Below are 19,063 nucleotides of genomic sequence, written 5' to 3' on the forward strand. Positions count from 1 at the left end.
TGTAGGGGATATTTTCTCAGCACACTTTGGTTCCCTTAGGATTATTTAGGCATGGTTCCAGCACCACAGTAATGTGTCTGACCATGTCCAAATCCATTTATGACCACTATGTACCCATCTTTTGGTGGCTACTTCCAGCAGGAAAACGCACCATGACATAAAGCTGGTTTCTTGAACATGACCATAATTTCACTCACCTTAAATGGTCTCCACAGTCACCAGATCTTTCCCCAATAAAGAACCTTTGGGAGGTCGTGGAACGGGAGATTGGCATCGATGTGGAGCTGACAAATCTGCAGCAACTGCGTGATGCTATCAAACTCTGAAGAATGTTTCCAGTAACTTGTTGAATCTATGATACGAAGGATTAAGGCAGCACTGAAAGCAAAAGGGGATCCAACCCGGTACTAGCAAGGTGTACCAAATAAAGTGGCTGGTTAGTGTACGTCTTTAATTACAAAGCATGTGAGTTGTCATATCAGGCTTAAGAAGAAAATTCCAGTTTATAAAATGCTTAAATAATATTTCAGATAGTGTTAGACAGGGAAAGTGACACGAAAACCAAGGAATTATAATTTTGTTTCCATCCCATTTGTCTCAATATTTTCCAACATGATGACACATGAAAGTTGCCCCCCCCCCCTCATCTCACTCTACTATGGCGGTATTTCAAAGGATGTGGTGTTTAGCCTTTCCCAGTTGTCTCAGGAGCAGCTCATGCTTTATCTGTTTCTGACAGAAGCAGCATTAAGCCACACAGAGCAGATAAGCTGGCACAGAAGTCAGACATGAGAAGAGTGCAGTCTCTGGTCAATTTCCAAAATAAAACAGCATGTCCAGATTCCCTGCTGCACTCTTACAGAATTAAACTACTCTGGGTATTCTATAAATGAAACAAAGCAAACCAATAGGTCACCTTTTTGTAACAAATAAAACCAGAAAGGAAACATCGGAGGGTATCTGTAGTACTATGAAGTGTTCTTCAGATGGCTACTTTCATACAGGTTTAAGTATTTGTAATATTTTGTAACTGTGCTTGATATGCCACAGTGTTAATATTTAGTTTTGCATCAAAACAGTCAGACGGTTTAATGACAGTGTGGTAAATGACAATTTGAAAGCCTTGTAGAGTTCAAAAATTGCTGTTTCTGGAAGTCACAATACTACTGTTTATCATCTGCCGATGCTTTTTGACAGTTATGACCAGTACAGAGTTTAGGGGCCATTATCTTCGCAGAATTTGATATGCAACTCATTTGTTTCAACTTCACTACCAATTACTAAAGCTATTTTACACACACACGCACATTATATGTTTAAATATAAAATATGCACACACAAATCCAATAAATTGAGATGTGTGTTTACATTAATTGTATTTGCTAAGTTTTTAAAATAATGTATCCATTCATTTTCTGAACTGTCTAAATCCCTTTTGGGGTCACAAGGTTGTTGGTGCCTATCCAAGCTACTGTTGGGCCAATTATTTGTGAAAATTGGTACAAAAAAACTGATTTTCAAGTTTATAGATGAGGGACTAGTGGTAAAATTATGCTTTACTATATATATAGGTCTTTTTAGGACCTTAAGTAAGGGTTAATAGCCTTCGAAGTGTGCGTTTATCACTTTTTAACGCACTTCCCGGAAGCAACCGTCCTCTGCTTCGCGTTGGACGGTTCAGGCTTCCACGGCGTGCGTTAAAAAGTAATAAACGCACACTTCGAAGGCTATTATCCCGCTTATACCATGGTCAGTTACAAAAGCAATACATATTAACCAGGTTTTAGTCCTTAAGTCTTGTTTTTTTTTCGATTTAGATCGCTTTTCTCACAAAAAGAGTAAACATGACAAAGCTACACCCGGGACAAGTCATCACTCCGTCACAAGGCCACACACACACTGACTTAACACCTAAGGTTTCTTTAAAGGGGTCAAACCAGGTTCTAACATGGTGTAAAGTGGCCAGTGAGTGGAGTTCTTTAAAACGTTCAGTCCAAGCTGTGGAACACTGACCCAGCTAGCTCTTTACTATTGTTAGAATTCTTGACAATTTAGTGTGGGTCCAAGTGTGCTTTGTGATTCAAAAGTGCTTTAGACGGGGAGGTATTTTACCTATGGTGCTTTTTTTATTGGATACACTCGTGGTGGGTTAGTAGTAGTAGTAGTAGTAGTAGTCTTTTTTATTAAGAACAAGAGCCAGGTTTGTATAGCATTCAGTAAGTCGAACTTATAGCCGGCAAGTGTTGGACTGTTCTAGATTTGTCTAGTATCAATGATTTTATTTAATAAAAGTTCTTTGTGCAGCCAAGTTGCATGCAAGTTCTACTGTAAGGGCTTTTGGAATGATGACTTTGCTTTTTTGTGTTGTACTTTAGGCTTTCCTATGCAATGATTTTCAGTTTTCAGCAGGCTCAATGCACTGATTGACTGTTGATTGTGGAAAATAAATTAACACACCCAAGTCTGAGCCATTGTTTAAACCAGAAACTGGTAAAAAAAAAAAAAAAAAAAAACTTTTGGAACCATTCACTGCTTTAAATCGACAAATTTAATTTAACTATTCGTGCGTTCTTTTCCCTAGCAACAAAATAATTGTGAAATAGATTACCTAAAGGGTTGCATTAATGTGAACCTTGAAACAGAGAGAGTAGAGTAGCAAAGCTCTCAATTTATCTGGGATTTTCTAAACTTCTAAACTCCGTTTTTGTCATAAAATCGTAGATGGAAGTAGCACAAATGAGCTTCCTTTGAAAGGTAAATGGGTTTACCACTTGGCAGACCACTAACTTCCAGGAGATTTTATATCTTTCAGCTGCACTTAATACACCTTGATATTTCCCTGAGGGAGCTGGAGGCGGAGAGATCTGGGCATTGTTGCTAAAATTGCAGCCTACGCCATCTGAACCTAGAAGAGCAGCAGATAATGGAGATGGTTGGATGTATAATGTTATATAGATGAGTTCTCAGACAAGTCCAGGATATGACACTAAAAAGAAACCATAAAAATAATGAAAGGAAGCTGCTTTAGAAGAAACGGTCATACTTACCTGTTAGCGGTGACTCCATGATCACAAAGGTGGTTTGCCCAAGGTGAAGCTCACCTTTGTTCACCTTTATGAATTTCCCATATGTGAAAATATAAACTGCACAATTTTTGATTGGGAAGAACTACATTCGTGTTCCCCGTTAAATTTTGTTGAGAAAGGTTGTGGCGTTTTATAGGATTGCAGCATCTCCAGTAGATCTCCACCCACATCTTTCTTTTCTCTTTTTTTATTAGAGGAAAGCAAACTTCAGGAGCAGAAAAAACAAGGTGGCACTAAAAGAAGTACCAAATAGCGATAAGATTTGACCGTCTTTCAAGAGAGCCGGATCTTTGGGATCTGTTTGTTTTAAAGAGCCGTTCAAAAGACTGGCTCATTTGGCTCCTTTTGATATTTATTTATTCATTTTTAAGCCGGCTTGGAGTTAAAACTTTTTTTATCATAGATATAATCACAGCGAAGAATGATGAATCAGTGTAGTGTCAAACTCAGATTTTCCATCAATAATTTAATTAGAATTATCCTAAAATATTTAATATATACAGTATTTTTCCCCATATTTGGGGGGTCAGGGTCCGAAGATACCTGCAAATACGCAGAATCAGCGAATACAGAGAACCAACCCCCCACCCCCCGTGGCCGAAGAATGTGCGTCACTGATTCTCATTAATCAAAAAACCCTTCTGAAATGTTTCTGATGCTTTGTAAAACATTTCCTAAAGAACATTGGAACACTGCTCAACCAGAAAAGAGCTTTCTTTCTTTTTTCCTGAACTATTTTTTATAACTTTATAATGCACATTAGAAGAGTCATTCTGTCTCTCTGTGCCTTAAAACCAGGAGGCCGTTCTTCCTCCTTCATCATTTCAATGTGAGAGGGCATCTTCTTCGAGAAGAGGATGGTCTATTCACTATACATTCAACTTAAGTTTTATTAAATAAATCAAAGGAGAAGATAGACATAGGGATGCTGTGAGGCGAGAGTACTAACCACTTCACCACCATGTAAAAAGAAAAAAAGATCAGGAAAGTCCCCACTTGCTTCTGCGTTCCGGATCAAGTCTGGTCTGTTTCCTTCGGTTTAAATTGATTGTGGTCAAGCTGGAACTCTTTAAAATGTGGTGTTAAAACGGAAAAACAGAACAATATGAAGAAACAACAACAACATCCAAATGTGGATCTAAAAGACCCAGAGCAAGCTGTAAACTTCCGCCACTTTACTGTTACTATCTCATGTTATGCCCAATAATCAACATTTACTTTGGAAGAAGATAAAATGAGTTTGAGGGCCATTGAGCTACTGCAGAACTTTAAGTGTCATCTAAACCCTAAATGCTGAAGTACTTTTCAGGGTGAAGGTTCTGTTTGAACATAATGAATAATTATCCCAAGAAGATCTGCACTTAGACTGAGCCCAGCTTTCATCTGCTCATCACTCCTCCTAAAGATGGAAAAAAAAAAAAAAAACAGGAAATTGCAGAGGAGGAGCAGATAAAGTGACAGCTACAGAGTGGAGGGGATGGAGGGTGATAAACAGCAAATATATAGTTGAAAGACATTGACAGTGCCGGAAAAAACAAAAAGTATCAAGATAGAGAAAGCAGAAGGAGAAGCAGCCCAAGTAATTATACTCTTCCCCTCCGCTTCAGCCTATTTGTTAGATAATCAAGCATCAAGTAGCAATGATGGCTTCCAGTGCCTTCAGTATCGAGGCACTAATTAATTTAATCTTTTTTACCCTTACTGCTCTGCTTTCAGTCACACGGTGGGTAATCCTTTTTTCCTCCACCTGGTTTGCTGGCATGTTCTGAGCATTAAGGTTAAAGGAAAGGGGTCTGTAAATAATGCTGAACCAGACTGGATGTGCTTTGCTCTGTTAGAATGACAGAATTATTGCATGCCAGTGAGATGCAGCAGGAAGTCCTGGCGGTTTGATCCCTCTTTAGGCTGCTTTGATTGGCCTACATTTTACTAACAGCTGCCACAGCCTCTGGGGTGTCCCCCTGCCAGATACTTTCCCTTATGCATGTTCTGGAGCCATCTGCCAAATTTTTATCCTTTTATCTTGACTGGTTTTCTATTTTCTTTACTTTGTTTTTTATTTCTAATGATTATTTTTGTGTATTTATTAACCCGCTCAACTGACTTAAGACTCAAGAGATTTATTGTCATTTTTTTGCGAATTAAATTTTAAATAAACATCAAATGAATAAATGGAGAAGAGCAGGGTCCTGCAACCTGAGGCTCCAGAGCCACAAGCAGCTCCTTTAAATCAAATCAAATCAAATCAAACTTTATTTATAAAGCACTTTTCATATAAAAGTATAACACAAAGTGCTTTACATTAAAACAACAAAATATAAAAACAAGCAAGTATTAATAAATAAATAAATAATAGGGCCCCCCTACCCGTACCTAGCCCCCCACGCCTTTCACACCTCCCACTCTCTAACTGATGGAAAATGACAATGAAAAATAGGCTGTAAAACATATGCTGAGCACAAAAACATGATGCGGGAAACGCTAGTAATTGGAACCTCCCCCCCCTGTGAACAGACGCATAGACAGCCAAATGCAACATCACAGGCGGGGACCGCTCCACCACAGCTAAGCGGTGATGCAGGTCCCCACCCAGAGCCTCAGTGGCTGAACAGCAGCCGTCCCAGAGGGAGAGGTTCCAGCTGAGGAAGCACCGGAAATAAAAATGAATAAAAATTGAGAATCAAAAGGAAACATATTGATAAAAACGATAAAACATTGAAATAAGGTAAATTAAAATAACACGTTAAAAATCAGGTTCAAGTTCATAAAACAAGATAAAATGGATAAAGAAATAAAATAAAAATAGAAAATACATATAGATAAATAACTGAATAAATAAATAAAAGTAGTAAAATAAATAAATAAAAAATAAAAATTAGCTAAAAGCCAGGTTAAAAAGATGGGTCTTGAGCCTTTTCTTAAAAGCATTAATGCTCTCTGCGGCTCTCAGGCTCTCTGGCAGACTGTTCCGTAAACGGGGACCATAGAGCTGAAATGCAGCTTCTCCATAGGTTTTAGTTTTTACAGTTGGAATGGTCAACAGACCAGTGCCAGAGGATCTCAGGGTCCGCGAGGGTCCTTACTATCTACTATCTTACTAAAAGATCTGATAAATAAGAAGGCGCAAAAATGCCACATGTATGTGTTAAAAAACTCAAAAAACATGATTTTCATCAGAGGGGGACTTTAGTAAACCACCATCTAAATAATAATGCTATAATAAGTGCATTACAAAGGTGGGAGTGATCTTTTGCTATTCTTGCAGTGACGTGCAGTCAGGGGAGTCAGGTGAGGCATAGCTTAAAAATACATAAATTAAATAAGACGAATATACTTTTTTATTAATAAAAGTAAAAATCAAATATTACTTTTTAGACATTTACTCTATGATTGCTTTTTTTCTGTGCATGTTTTCAATGTTTCTTTGATTTACACATTTTCTGTTCAAATACATGAGAAAGTGACAGGTGAGACACCATGCCTACCCTGCACACAGTCTGATTACATTGGAGCCAGTTTGTTACTAATTAGGTCTATAAATAGGCATTAGAAATACTGTACACTAGGTAAGGCCGGCATAATGTGTGCCTAACCGCAGTATGTGTGCCTCAAGGTAGAGAGGATGTCACACAACTGTAGAAGTTATTCTTCGATGTTGTTTAGCCTCATTTTCTAAATGGAGGACCATGTCTCTAAACTCAGGAGTTTGTTTAGACACGTCACTGGCACTGATCTCCATTAAGACATAGAGACTTTTACACCTTAAGAAAGAAAAGGAACACATCTACAAACAGGTTATCCACATGTTTCTTCAGATGAGCAATGCATGGAATTCAAAGTATTCAAAGTAAGTCAATAATAAAAAATAAATTAATGCTACAGTTTGTAAACAGAAGAAAAATGTTGAAATGAAATTTTAAACAATGCACTTCAACTGTTGCCAATCAAATGGTGAATAAGCTACTCTAGCTACTTCATTTATCTGTAAATCTGACTGTCAGTGCCTCAAGAGCTGTGAACCTTACCCCACGTCACTGTATTCTTGTAGTTTTTTTTGGGGTTCAGGCATTCTGGATAAACTGACTCTAGATCCAATTGTTGACATTTCCACAATTCCCTGTGACGTCCTCACCACCCGAGCTTAGTCCTACTTGTTTTGGGCTGTGCAACCTCAGTACCACAGTGACATGCCTTAAAGCTTCCCCATTGTCTTAATGTGGGTATGTAGGTGATTGTTGTCAAACAATTTTTGTGTATATTGATTGATGTATAAATTGATCGATGGATGGATTTATTGATTGATTTCAAGCATTGTAGTTAATACAATAAAAGATTCACACAGATTTATCAAACTCATTTCAGACATGATGAATTGCATTGATAAAAAACAAAAAAAAAGACACATTGATAAAAAACAAAAAAAAAGACACAGTTAAGTCACAATTGTTTCATTAAATTTAGTGAGCATTAACTAATATCTGGTAGAGCTTGATTTATTGCTTGTAAAGGAGTTTATCTAATCCCACCAAAATGTATTCTTTAAAAAAAACAAAAGTTCAACTTAGTTCAAAGTGATGCAGCTGAAGGCAAGGTTTACTTACAATGTCTATTCTACCTATTCCCATGAAATACATTATGACTGAGAATAAAACAAGGCACCTGTTTACATTTTCTCTATTTTGCAATGACAAACACAACATAAACATAAAAAGACAAAAAGTATTTATTTAATGTTAATGCATAATAAACACAACTCTTCCAATGATAGAAAAGTTCAAAATTGTTGAAGCAACTTAGAACAGACAAAAACAGAAGATTGAAATAAACAATAGAAAATCAAACATTGCTTTTGAATTGTCTTTATACAGAATTATTGTATTGACACAAAATTGCAACAGGCCGAAGAGAAAAACGAAGATCCTCTTTACTTAATATTTTATTGAACACCCTTTTAGAGGAATCAAGCAAACATATGCCTTAATCACAACTTCCCTTATGAGTGGATACGGGCTACCTGTGGGCAAAAAGTGAGCAAACATGTACAGGGCACAACATTTTAATATCATACTGATTTTCCCCCCCCAAAATCTGCACACTGCAAGGAGTCTCTTAGTGCTCTTCAAGTGATAAATGTGTGCTCCTTGTGCACCCGTTGTTCATTCCATGCTGTGCTGCCTGAGTGTTAGAAATAAGAAAATTAGGCAATCAGAGTATCAATCAGAGCATAGTTTGTGTGGGCATCCTACAGGTGTCCTACACCACTAATGTATCATATCACTAATGACAAGAGTGCAGTGTTGAGGCACTGTACTACAGTTTCACCGGTATGTCAGAGGTACGTCTAATTCATATCATCCTCACAAGTATTTCATAATACACCTGCCACACGCGACAACTCCTTTCTACGACCCTCCACGGGCCCGGACAACCCAAAAACCCGAAACACCCATTTCTGAGACGTTTCTCCAGAACGCAGAAAAACTAGACAACTTGGACCAGATGAAGCTCAGACTACGACAGTGCATCTCTTGTGTTTTACAGTAGCTTTCTTTTCCTGATATGCTTTATTTTTGTGTCTGTGAGCCCTATCAAAATAAGTTCAACGTTATTTGTATCTGTAATGAGGGCACTCTCTCAGAAAATTTCAGCCCTGCTTTTTAGGATTTTCTTTAAACAGTGGTGTCCTCTTTGGCAGTATTTCCTTAAGTCCACATTGGTTCAGACATTAACAAATGATGTATACTGTCACAAACCTTGGAGCTCACCCTTAATGTCTGTGAGGGTTGCCCTTGGTTCTTCTGTTATTCTTCACTTGACCCATTGATTTACTAAATTTGTTTACAGTTATGAGGGGGAAAACATCACTAATGTTTTTGCAGATGCTAATTAAGGCATGTTTGGAGCAAAAGTAGTTTGGTGCATATTTGCATTAATAGGTGTCAAGATGTTAACAATCTTTTCATTTTGTCATCACTTTTCCTCTGCGGTCATGTCCATGAAGATTTTCAACAGAACATGGAGCCTAAACCTCTGAATTTTTGGTGCAACTGGAAAGAAAGAAACATCAAAGATTTTGCAGACACACTTTTGACATTTACCTTTAACCCATTTGTTTAAGGTTTTCGTTTTAATCTGAGCAAACGCTCTCAGTGATCCGTGTTTATTTGTGTGGTGCACACTGTGGTGCACGTATTTGTCACACTATTCTAACACAGAAGCTACACAATTTTCATATCAAGAAACCAAGTAAAATGCTATCATTTTTTTTGGTCATACTGTTTTTCTGGGTTCAAATTATGGTAAAAACTCCTTTTTTTTTAAGGTGTGTTTTTAATCAGCCAGATAATGGCATTTTGCGTAACATGCTTTACTAAACAGCATCTTTGGTCAACTTGACCTAAACCAAGATAACACTTTTATTGGATACTATACCGAACCATTTTCACCTTTTGACATGGCTCTTTGGTGTATCTCCATGTGACACATCGCCGCCTCAGTGATGTGCACAGTCTTTCCCTTGTGCTCTGTGTGTGTATAAATGTTTGATCTCTGTTCTTTTAGCTCCATCCGTCCCTGCCAGGAATGTTGAAAGGCTTCTGTGTACTCACTCGTCTTCCATTTGATCTGTCAGTGTGCATTTAAAAAAGGGACCAACATGGCATCATAGAAATCCCCTTCATCCCTGGCAACATTTTAAACGCAGTGAGGTTGTTAGGTGGCCAAAATCACACACAAACACTTAACCGGCAAAAAGACATTTGACTGTCTTTTCTCTCTGATGTGGTCCTCTGACACTTCCACTGAGAGGAGCATTCTTTCTCTAAGATGTGTTTGAAACTGATCTTTTTACTCTTTCTCACAGAAAACTTTCCTTTATTCCAGATCATATCCCAAATTTTGATCAGTGCTAATCAGGTTGTATATCAAGAGCTCTGCCATTGACTCTTTGTTCCTTTTACCCCATTAAGAGAACTTGGCTTGCATAACTGGTAGCACTTTATAAGCCATTATTGGTGGGTATTGGGTACTATCAGTGCTGTCCTTTGTCCCTTAAGCCCTGTTAAAAACTTCAATAGCTACAAGATTAAGGCAGTGAAGTATTAGACACACAGCAAATGTATGTTGGGTCATTTGGATAAGTAAGACCAGCGAGAACCTCCTTCACCACAGCATTAAAATAACATCTGCAACAAAAATGGGCTGGAGAAAAAATCTGATTTTTGATGGAACATTCCTGCCCTTTCTTGGTGGAAGGAATGGTGTCTTTTAAATCTTGAAGGTCCACCTTATTAAAAGCAGGAAGCAGATATGTTCAGAAGAGAAGCTCTACAATATTGAAGTCAATCTTAGTCAAGCTCTAAAAGTTTTGTAGAAGTATTGTAGAAGTATTGGAATGTTCCAACTGGTTGCATCTTGATGTTTTCGGCATGTCGTGCTTTTGTTTTGCCATTGTTTGCGTCAGAAGACTTTCTTGTGAAAATTCAATAGAGTAGTCCAGTGGTCCCCAACCTTTTTCAGGCCACCTACCGGTTTATTGTCAGACAATATTTTGAAGGAATATCTGCGTGAGACTGAGGCGGGCGTTTGATTTTGATTTTTCTTAGCTTATAGTTTCCTTTAACTTTTAAAGGTTACCTTTATCTTTATCCTCTGTAAAATATCTGCAGCTGCTTTAAACTTTTTTTGTCCACTTGGTTTCATGTTGGAACCATTAAAATGTGATTTATATTTTCCCTTAAATCATAACTGTCAAAGTAGAAGCTAAGAATCGGATGCCAATTTAAGCCTCACCTAACTTTTGAGGTGTAAAATAATACAATATTACAATAATATTACAACAATACAGAAAGGAAAAACGGTTAATCAAACTAGTATTTTCTAAATTTGATGATAAACGTGAATCCACTGATGAGCAGATTCTTTGTAACATTAGACAGGCGGTTGCTGCATATTATTCGTTATTACTGCTGATTTCTTTTTTCATTGAAGTCAAAGGCCCTTCTTTTGTTTCTGCGCTGGCTCTTTTCTGCGAACACATACAAATATGTTTGTTTTTTGTTTGCTAACTTTGTTAACTTGGGGATTTCAATTGGTCAGTGCAGCAACTTTAAGTAAGTAGTGGACGTATCTTTGACAAGTGACAAGCAACTTGAAATCCGTCAAGAATGATGTGAAAAATGACAAAAATAAAAAAAGGTCTGTAACATAAACCTTCCTTCAGAAGTAGGTTATAAATAAAACAGGAAAAAAAAAAAAAATCGAAATTTTCTTTTTTTTGTTCTCTCTCTCTGCTGTTTAACAGACAAGTACCGGTCCATGGCCTGGGGGGAGGGGACAACTGCTACAGATGTCATCTGGAAATCATTAACCTTTTCCTGCATTTGATGGATATGGATTTTCTCTAAAAAAGAGATACCTATTAGATATTTGAGCTTCGAAGAAGAGCGCTCATGTGCCAACTTTGAGGTGACTAAATGCACAAAAAGATTTTTATTTTTTTAATTTAATATCAACAAAGTGGGATTAATGTAGTAGTTTCAAAAAGTATGAAGACTATTTATACAGATAAAGCTTTATTAAATATGTCCTAAGAATTGACTGTTTATGAGAACTGGACCCAGTCAAGAATCTGTCAATTAAACATTTTGAACACATAGTTTTATTGAGACATCTGATTGGTCAGTTTATAACATGGATAATTCGCAACAAAGAAAACATATCAAGAAAACAAAATTAGGATTAACAAGGACATGTTAGTGAGTAATAGTTGTTTATTTCTCTATGGAAGTCTATGGGATTCTGGCTTGAATCAGCGGGTACTTCCTATTTGTAATGCCAGTCCAGTTCTCATTTACAGTGTAACCCTTGTGCTATCCTAGGCACTTTAACATTGGGAGTTGGGTCATCTAGACCCACTAGACAGTGCTCTGAACCTTTTTTCTTCAATGATTTGTGATATTCACTGGTGTCCATGGATAACATGAAATCTTTCTACCTTTATCCACCTTTGTCATGGTAGGAATAACACGTCAATGTAAGGGTGGGGTCATCTAAGATAGCACAAGGGTTAAGGATCTTAAGGTGTAATCAATATTGGCCTTAGATCAAGAAAGTATCAATCCCAGAATGCAATAAACCTATCAAATACTTTCATGACAGAATGTTTTACCATCTGATGCCAAAAGGACACAACACAACCGTCTGTTTCATCTGTGGAGAAAACAAATCTTTGTTTTATTCATTTTGACATCATTTAGCAAGTGTTTGACTCGCATCATGAGAAAAAGTCCCACCTTTCAAACTGTAAATTTGCTCCCGCTGAGTGTATTGTACAAGAATGACACATCAGCGTGCTTGTCATCCATGAAAGCGAGAGAGCTGATAAGAAGGAAGAATGACAATAATGACCCTAATTTGTGTAAATCTAAACTTTTTTCTATTGCATTAAACTCTGTGAATGAAATATAATTTTGTAATGAAAACACTGCTCAAGTTCTAAAGATTATGTGTTATTTGTTCCCAAAGTGGTCTTAAGAACATTCAGGGACATCTAAATCCTAATGTAGCATGGTGTATGCACCAGAAACTGAGACAAGATAGGGAGATCTGTAAAACTTTTTTTGGGGTAAATCAGAAAACAAAACCGTCATTCTCATTAAGGTGTTAAGCTTTTTTTATGCATCCCACATCCCCAGAGCTACGAATAACCCCTTTGTTATGATCTAAACGAAGCATCTATGTCATCCTTCTTACCAGTAAGAGAACATTGAACACGAATCTGATGTGTTTTTCCAAACATCAGAATCCCCTTTTATGTCATTGTAAAAATTATTCAGAGGTAACTTTTAAAAGACTACAAAAAACATACTGAATATGACAGGTGTGAAAGACTCAGAAGCGTTTTGTTGCATAAGTGCTTTGCACCTCTCTGTCACTTCAGAGGTGCAAATGTGTTTAAAAATAATTTAGCTGGTTGAGTGAATGTTGTTGGACTATGGTGACTCGCAGAATACATATAACTCAAACTGAGATTTCTTTTTCTTTTTCCAATTCTTGATTTAGATGTCAAATTCAATATAAAGCTCTCTCTCTCTCTCTCTCTCTCACCATAAACCCACTTTTTTAGACTTCTGGGTAAAATGGAAGAGAAGCATTTAATAAGAGTAACATATTATTTTTAAACAAAGAAACCTTCTTTTAGAAAGTTTGTTGTTTTTATTTTTTGTACTTGGACCAAATTAGATACCTAGCTGGTTTCTGTTTTGGATTTGCTCTTTAAAATATTTATAAGCATAATTGAATCAGTTAGTTCAAAAGGGGCCCAAGTCCACAATTTTTCGAAATAGAGATATTATTTGTTCTATGGTCTTCAAGGGAAAAGCTATCTGATTATGTGCAAAAAAGTCCCAAGTCCGTTGTAATGTATTGACTATGTTTGACATTGAAAATGCATTACGTTCAAAATTTTCTGGACTTAGGCCTCTCTTGCATGGGTTTTGCTTGATCCCATAGATGGCAGCACTAGTTATCCAATATGGCAGCGCCCCTGTTTAATTCAAGAAGGGTCCAAATCCAGAGACTTTAGTTTGCTCGTCCTCTGAAATTATAAAAGTGAGGTGCTTCATATTATTGCATTTGTAAGCTATTACCCGGGTCTAAATTTGGTAAAAAGTATTAATCATTTGGTGTTGCCTCCCTTTAAGCTATGCAATTAAAATCATTTCCTGGAAAAACAAACCTCTTGACTTGGGTCCCTTTTGAACTAACCAATTCAATTCACGCTTTAGTTTTTTTAGGTTACAAGGTTTTCTTCTATTGAATGCAAGATAGACTTTCAAACCAAGAGGATTTCAACAGAGTATTTACAAGTTATAAGCATTCTAACAATCATGTACATTCACTTTATTAGGCACACCTGTCCAACTGCTCATCAATGCACATCTCTTATCAGCCAATCACATGGCAGCAACTCAATGCATTTAGGCATGTAGACATGGTCAAGACGATTTGCTGATGTTCAACATCAGAATGTGTAAGAAAGGAGATAGAAACGACTTCGAACGTGGCATGGTTGTTAGTGCCAGACGGGCTGGTCTGACGATTTCAGACACTCCTGATCTACTGGGATTTTCACCCACAACCATATCGGTTTACAGAGAATCGTCAGAAAAAGAGAAAATGTTCAGTGAGCAGCAGTTCTGTGGGGGGAAATGCCTTGTTGTTGCCAGGGGTCACTGGAGAATAACCAGACTGCAGAAGAGTATCCTTGAATGCACAATATGTCTAACCTTGAGAAAGACCACAGCGGGTGCCACTCCTGTCATCTAAGAACAGGAGCAGCACCTGTTCTGGACAAAACGCACCCTGGTCTGGTGAGTCTCCATTTCTGCTGCAACATTTGGATGTTAGAGTCAAAATTTGGGGTCAACAGCATAAAAGCATGAATCCATCCAGCCTTGTATCAAGGGTTCCTGCTGCTGCTGGTGGTGTCAATGTGTGGGGGATATTTTCTTGGCACACTTTGGGCCCTTTAGTGCCAATTGAGCACATACCTGATTATTGTTGCTGAGGAATGTTTCCAGTATCTTGTTGAATTGATGCCCAAAAGCATTATCGCACTTCTGAAGGCAAAAGGTGGTCCAATCCAGTACTAGCAAGGAGGACCTAAAGATGTGGCTGGTGAGTGTAGATGTCTTTCAAGATTGTCTTACAAGAACCCCATCATAACTTACATTATCTGTTTGTGAGGACATCTTTAGTGCATAGAATCTATTTTTGTTGCAAAGGTCATGTGACGTAAATGTCATTAGGCAGCCACATGTTATTTTGCCAAAACAAGGAAAAGGTGTTTAAAGTACCCAATCAACAAAGCATGTTTTAGACCTGAAACTCCAGCTAATGCAAACTGCACCGAAAAAAAATGTGAACAAGGGCCTGTTTACTATTTTTATAGCCCACTTTCTTTTTCTTCTAAAGCCTAATTCTTGAAAAGTGCAGAGTGGAACAGCAGCAGGCAAAGAAGAGTTTTTACTGCCAAGTAGCACAATCCCCAAGGTGCGTCACAGGCCAACCCAATTGAGCTGTGCAGCTTCACCGACAATGAACTTGAAGGGAAAAAGAAGCTGGTGGAGGAATAAAATCTTCCTTATTTTTTTGGCATACTTATTGGGAACAGAACCAGCTAACTTCACGTAAACTATTACATTATCTTTATAATGTACCAAAAGTCTTTAACCTCCAAACTTTCACCTCGTAATGGTAATAAACAATGATTTACCAAACATTGTTGCATAATGAGGAAATAAAACACTTTATGTTCTTAATTTGTTGTTTATTAATTTTTCGTCCTCAAAAAGTATCGATAAGAGCATCGTTAAAATACCGGATCGATAAGCAGTATCAATAAGAGTAGTAGTACCGTTAAAACCTTAACCATACCCATCCCTAATCCCTTTTGGGGATACTAAAAAAGGGATTAACATGAATATGTTAGGCGAAGTAGGGGCACACTTTGAGCAAGTCTGCAGCCTGCATACTTTATGTGTCATTTGCACCTATGTAGTTTTCTATAGGCTAAAGCCGTTGTTTCCTGGATTTTCTCATGCAAAATTGTCTGTATATTTGTAATCATCCATGCCTTCTAATATTTGCTATAAAATAATGCAATTTGCATTGTACACACAAAGCCACGTAATGTGTTTGACAAGTAAACATTGCTACTGTAAGCTGTTTCTTGGTTTTCCAACAAACCAGACAACTGTTCTTACTAAGACTCCTGTAGAGCTGTGGTGTCAGCCGCTTCGTTTGCATCACCATAGACTAGTAGACTGATCTCACTGTGTTTTCGCGTAAAACATAGTTTCCTGTTTGCCACATCACGCCTAACTCTTATGCTATGTTTACTTCGACCTTAGCAACAAACTTCCTATGCAAACGCACGTAAAAGGTTGTTTCGGGCTACTGCATTAAAAACTCTCACGTTCATGCATCATTACACAAGTTTTTAAGTCTGTTTACATGCTCTACGTACAAAATGAGCGGCCATTGAATGGACATTGAAAGTTAAACCAGTTGGGATTTACAGTTTTGCAGAATTTAACCTTTTCGGGATCTTGTATACATTTGCTTCTTTTGGCATTTTTGAAAGCTCTCTTGCAATGCGTTTTTTTAAAAGCACTTTCATGTATATGCTTAAGATGGTTTCTGTCTATATATTTTTTTTTTAATTTAACCATTATTTTACCAGGAAGTCCCACTGAGATTAGATGTATTTTTCAAGGGAGACCTGGGCCGAATGGAACTATCACAATAAAAACAAAAAAGTGGGATAAATTTGACCACAATCTATCCCGATAATCTGGCTGAATCCTTTTGCTTTAATGTCTCTAATAACAGATTAAACTAACTTTTTCACTACTGTTGTCTTGTCTATTGGTAGAGTAGTGTTTTTTATTACTGACTAGATTTCCTCATTTATTACTTTGAGTTGACTGAATTTTTTTTTTGGATGACTGGGTTTGCTTCTCTCCCTGTAAGGATACCTCCTGCTGGCAGAGTCATCACTTGGTACAGTTGACTCGTGGTGGTAAGTAGATTATCATAATGTCAGCACACCATAATCATCGACACCGACATACAAACACTTCTGAATAAGCTGATGTGTAGATTTCCCTTTTTATTGGATGGAGCATAGCGGCTCCTGTTAACACAATCGCAGCATGTTTATTATGCCGTTGGAATACAGCAGTACAGCTATGGTTGACACAAGGTGTGTGTCTCAAGCTTGATGACTGAGATTTGAGAATCCTCTAATACTGCTGGGAAAAAAACAGCAATCAGAAGAGCAAAAATTTAGCAAATCAAAAACCATCCAAATCGAAGAATACTGACTGTATGGTAACAAAGAGCAAAAAGGTCCTGGTTGGAATCCCCGCTGGGAGTTTGCATGTTCTCCTCTGACATGGGCCGTTTTTTCTTGCCATTTGCGTTTCCTCCAACACTCCAAAAATACATCATGGGTATATTGGTTACTCTAATTGTCCCAAGATGAGCGGCCTTCCGGCAACGGACTTGTGCCCCATCCAGGTTGTACACCATCCAGGTTGTGCCCCATCCAGGTTGTACCCCTCCTTCACCCAACAGTAGTTGGGATAGGCTCCGGGAACCCTGTGACCCCAAACGGGATCATTTTTTTGAAAGACAAATGGAACTAAAAATGCTGAGATACAGTCAAGGGCAAGGTCTGCTGCAGGGACTTTTGAGGACAGCTAACCACAAGTTAGTGACACACAGCTGGAATAGATGTTCCCTGGGAAACAAAATTAATGTTGATGATGTTTAAAAGGATATAAATTAAATCTATAAAGCAATGTTTTTGCTTTTTCATTTTTATTGACCCTACTGAAATCATCAGAAGTAATAAGTTATAGAAACATAGAAAAGAAGTCTCTTAGAAGAATTGAAGAGAGACTTTTCATTTCAAATGGGAAACAAAAAAAGACAGAATAATTGTCAGTGGACCATGAAAACAATAAATTTGGAGTCACTTGAAAAGGAAACAGAATAGCTCAGAGAAACGAGAAACACATTGATCGAAGTACGGTACTGGATTTTAATTGTCAGAAAATAAAACAAGTGAGTGATGAAAATAAAAAATATAAAGGAATCATAAATGGTTTCTAGAAGCAGGAAAATATCTGAGTTTTAATGGTCTTCAGAAAAAGATTTAAGGCATCAAAAACCAAAAGACACTGGAATGAAAGATAAAGTCATCGTCTTTTGAAGAAAATCAAAGACTTCAACGTTCAGATCACAAGTTAGATGCCAGTAACAAAACCTCTAAATGGGGAATTTGGATAGCTGCAAAGACAACATGTTCTTGGGAAAAATTGGAAAATCGAAGAAAAAAAATTAAAACACAGCAATTGGGAAAGCAGTCAATCAAAAAGATGAGTTTAAAAAAAAAAACAAAGACAAAGAATTTGCTCTTTTTATGAGACAATCAACATTCAGATTTACTTAAAAAAAAAAAAACGGAAAATCTTAGAAAAAAACACAACAGGCTAAACAAGAATCAAACTGACAAACTCTTTCCAAAATACAAAGAAGCTGATTCTGATTATTAGCAAATAAATTATCCTCCAACTTTTTAAACCATTTTTTTGTCCCCTTACCCTCCATCTCTAACATCCCACTTTCTCTTTCGCTCTTCTTTTTTTGCATCTGGTCCAACAAGAAATGTATAAAAACATAAATATTATAAATGAAGTTGGCCTGAAATACAAAAGGGGTTTATACAAATATACACCATGTGTGTCAGAAAATTCATAACCCCCTATTGTAAAAGTAAAATATGTCCAACTTAAGAGGCCTTCAGCTTTTGTGTTTGCTTAGCTGTGGACAAGAAAAACAAAAAAAATAATTGATTGCCTTTTTAATTTCCCAAACATTATGATTTAGTATTTAGGTTTAAGGTGTGGATTTATAATAAAAAGTTAGATGTAACATTTGATCTTAGATTTAACAGTTAGATAAAAGATAGATAGATAGATAGATAGATAGATAGATAGATAGATAGATAGATAGATAGATAGATAGATAGATAGATAGATAGATAGATAGATAGATAGATAGATAGATAGATAGATAGATAGATAGATAGATAGATAGATAGATAGATAGATAGATAGATAGATAGATAGATAGATAGATAGATAGATAGACAGACAACTTTATTTATCCATTTGGGAGGTTCCCGCATGGAAATTGACAACTCCATCGCATACAGCACTGGTTGACATACATATAGGAAAAAGGAAAAAGCAGCACAGTGACTAAAAAAATTAGAAAGATTAGAACAGTAAGAAAACAATTTAAATATCTACAAAAACAGCATATTCCAAAAAAAAAAAAGGTCATTCAGGCCCTTTCCTTTTCTGTCCCCCTCCCCCCTCCTAAGTGGTGGTTAAAGAGTTTGA

General features: G+C 37.1%; 1 pseudogene; it reads left to right on the forward strand.

The window, feature by feature from the left end:
• Positions 1 to 3,039: 3,039 nt before the first annotated feature.
• On the forward strand, positions 3,040 to 3,189 carry LOC111946886 (U1 spliceosomal RNA; annotated as a pseudogene).
• The last annotated feature ends 15,874 nt before the right edge of the window (positions 3,190 to 19,063 follow it).

Source organism: Oryzias latipes, chromosome 22 (genome assembly GCF_053564925.1).
Source record: "Oryzias latipes strain Hd-rR chromosome 22, Olatipes_Hd-rR_3.1".
NCBI lineage: Eukaryota > Metazoa > Chordata > Actinopteri > Beloniformes > Adrianichthyidae > Oryzias > Oryzias latipes.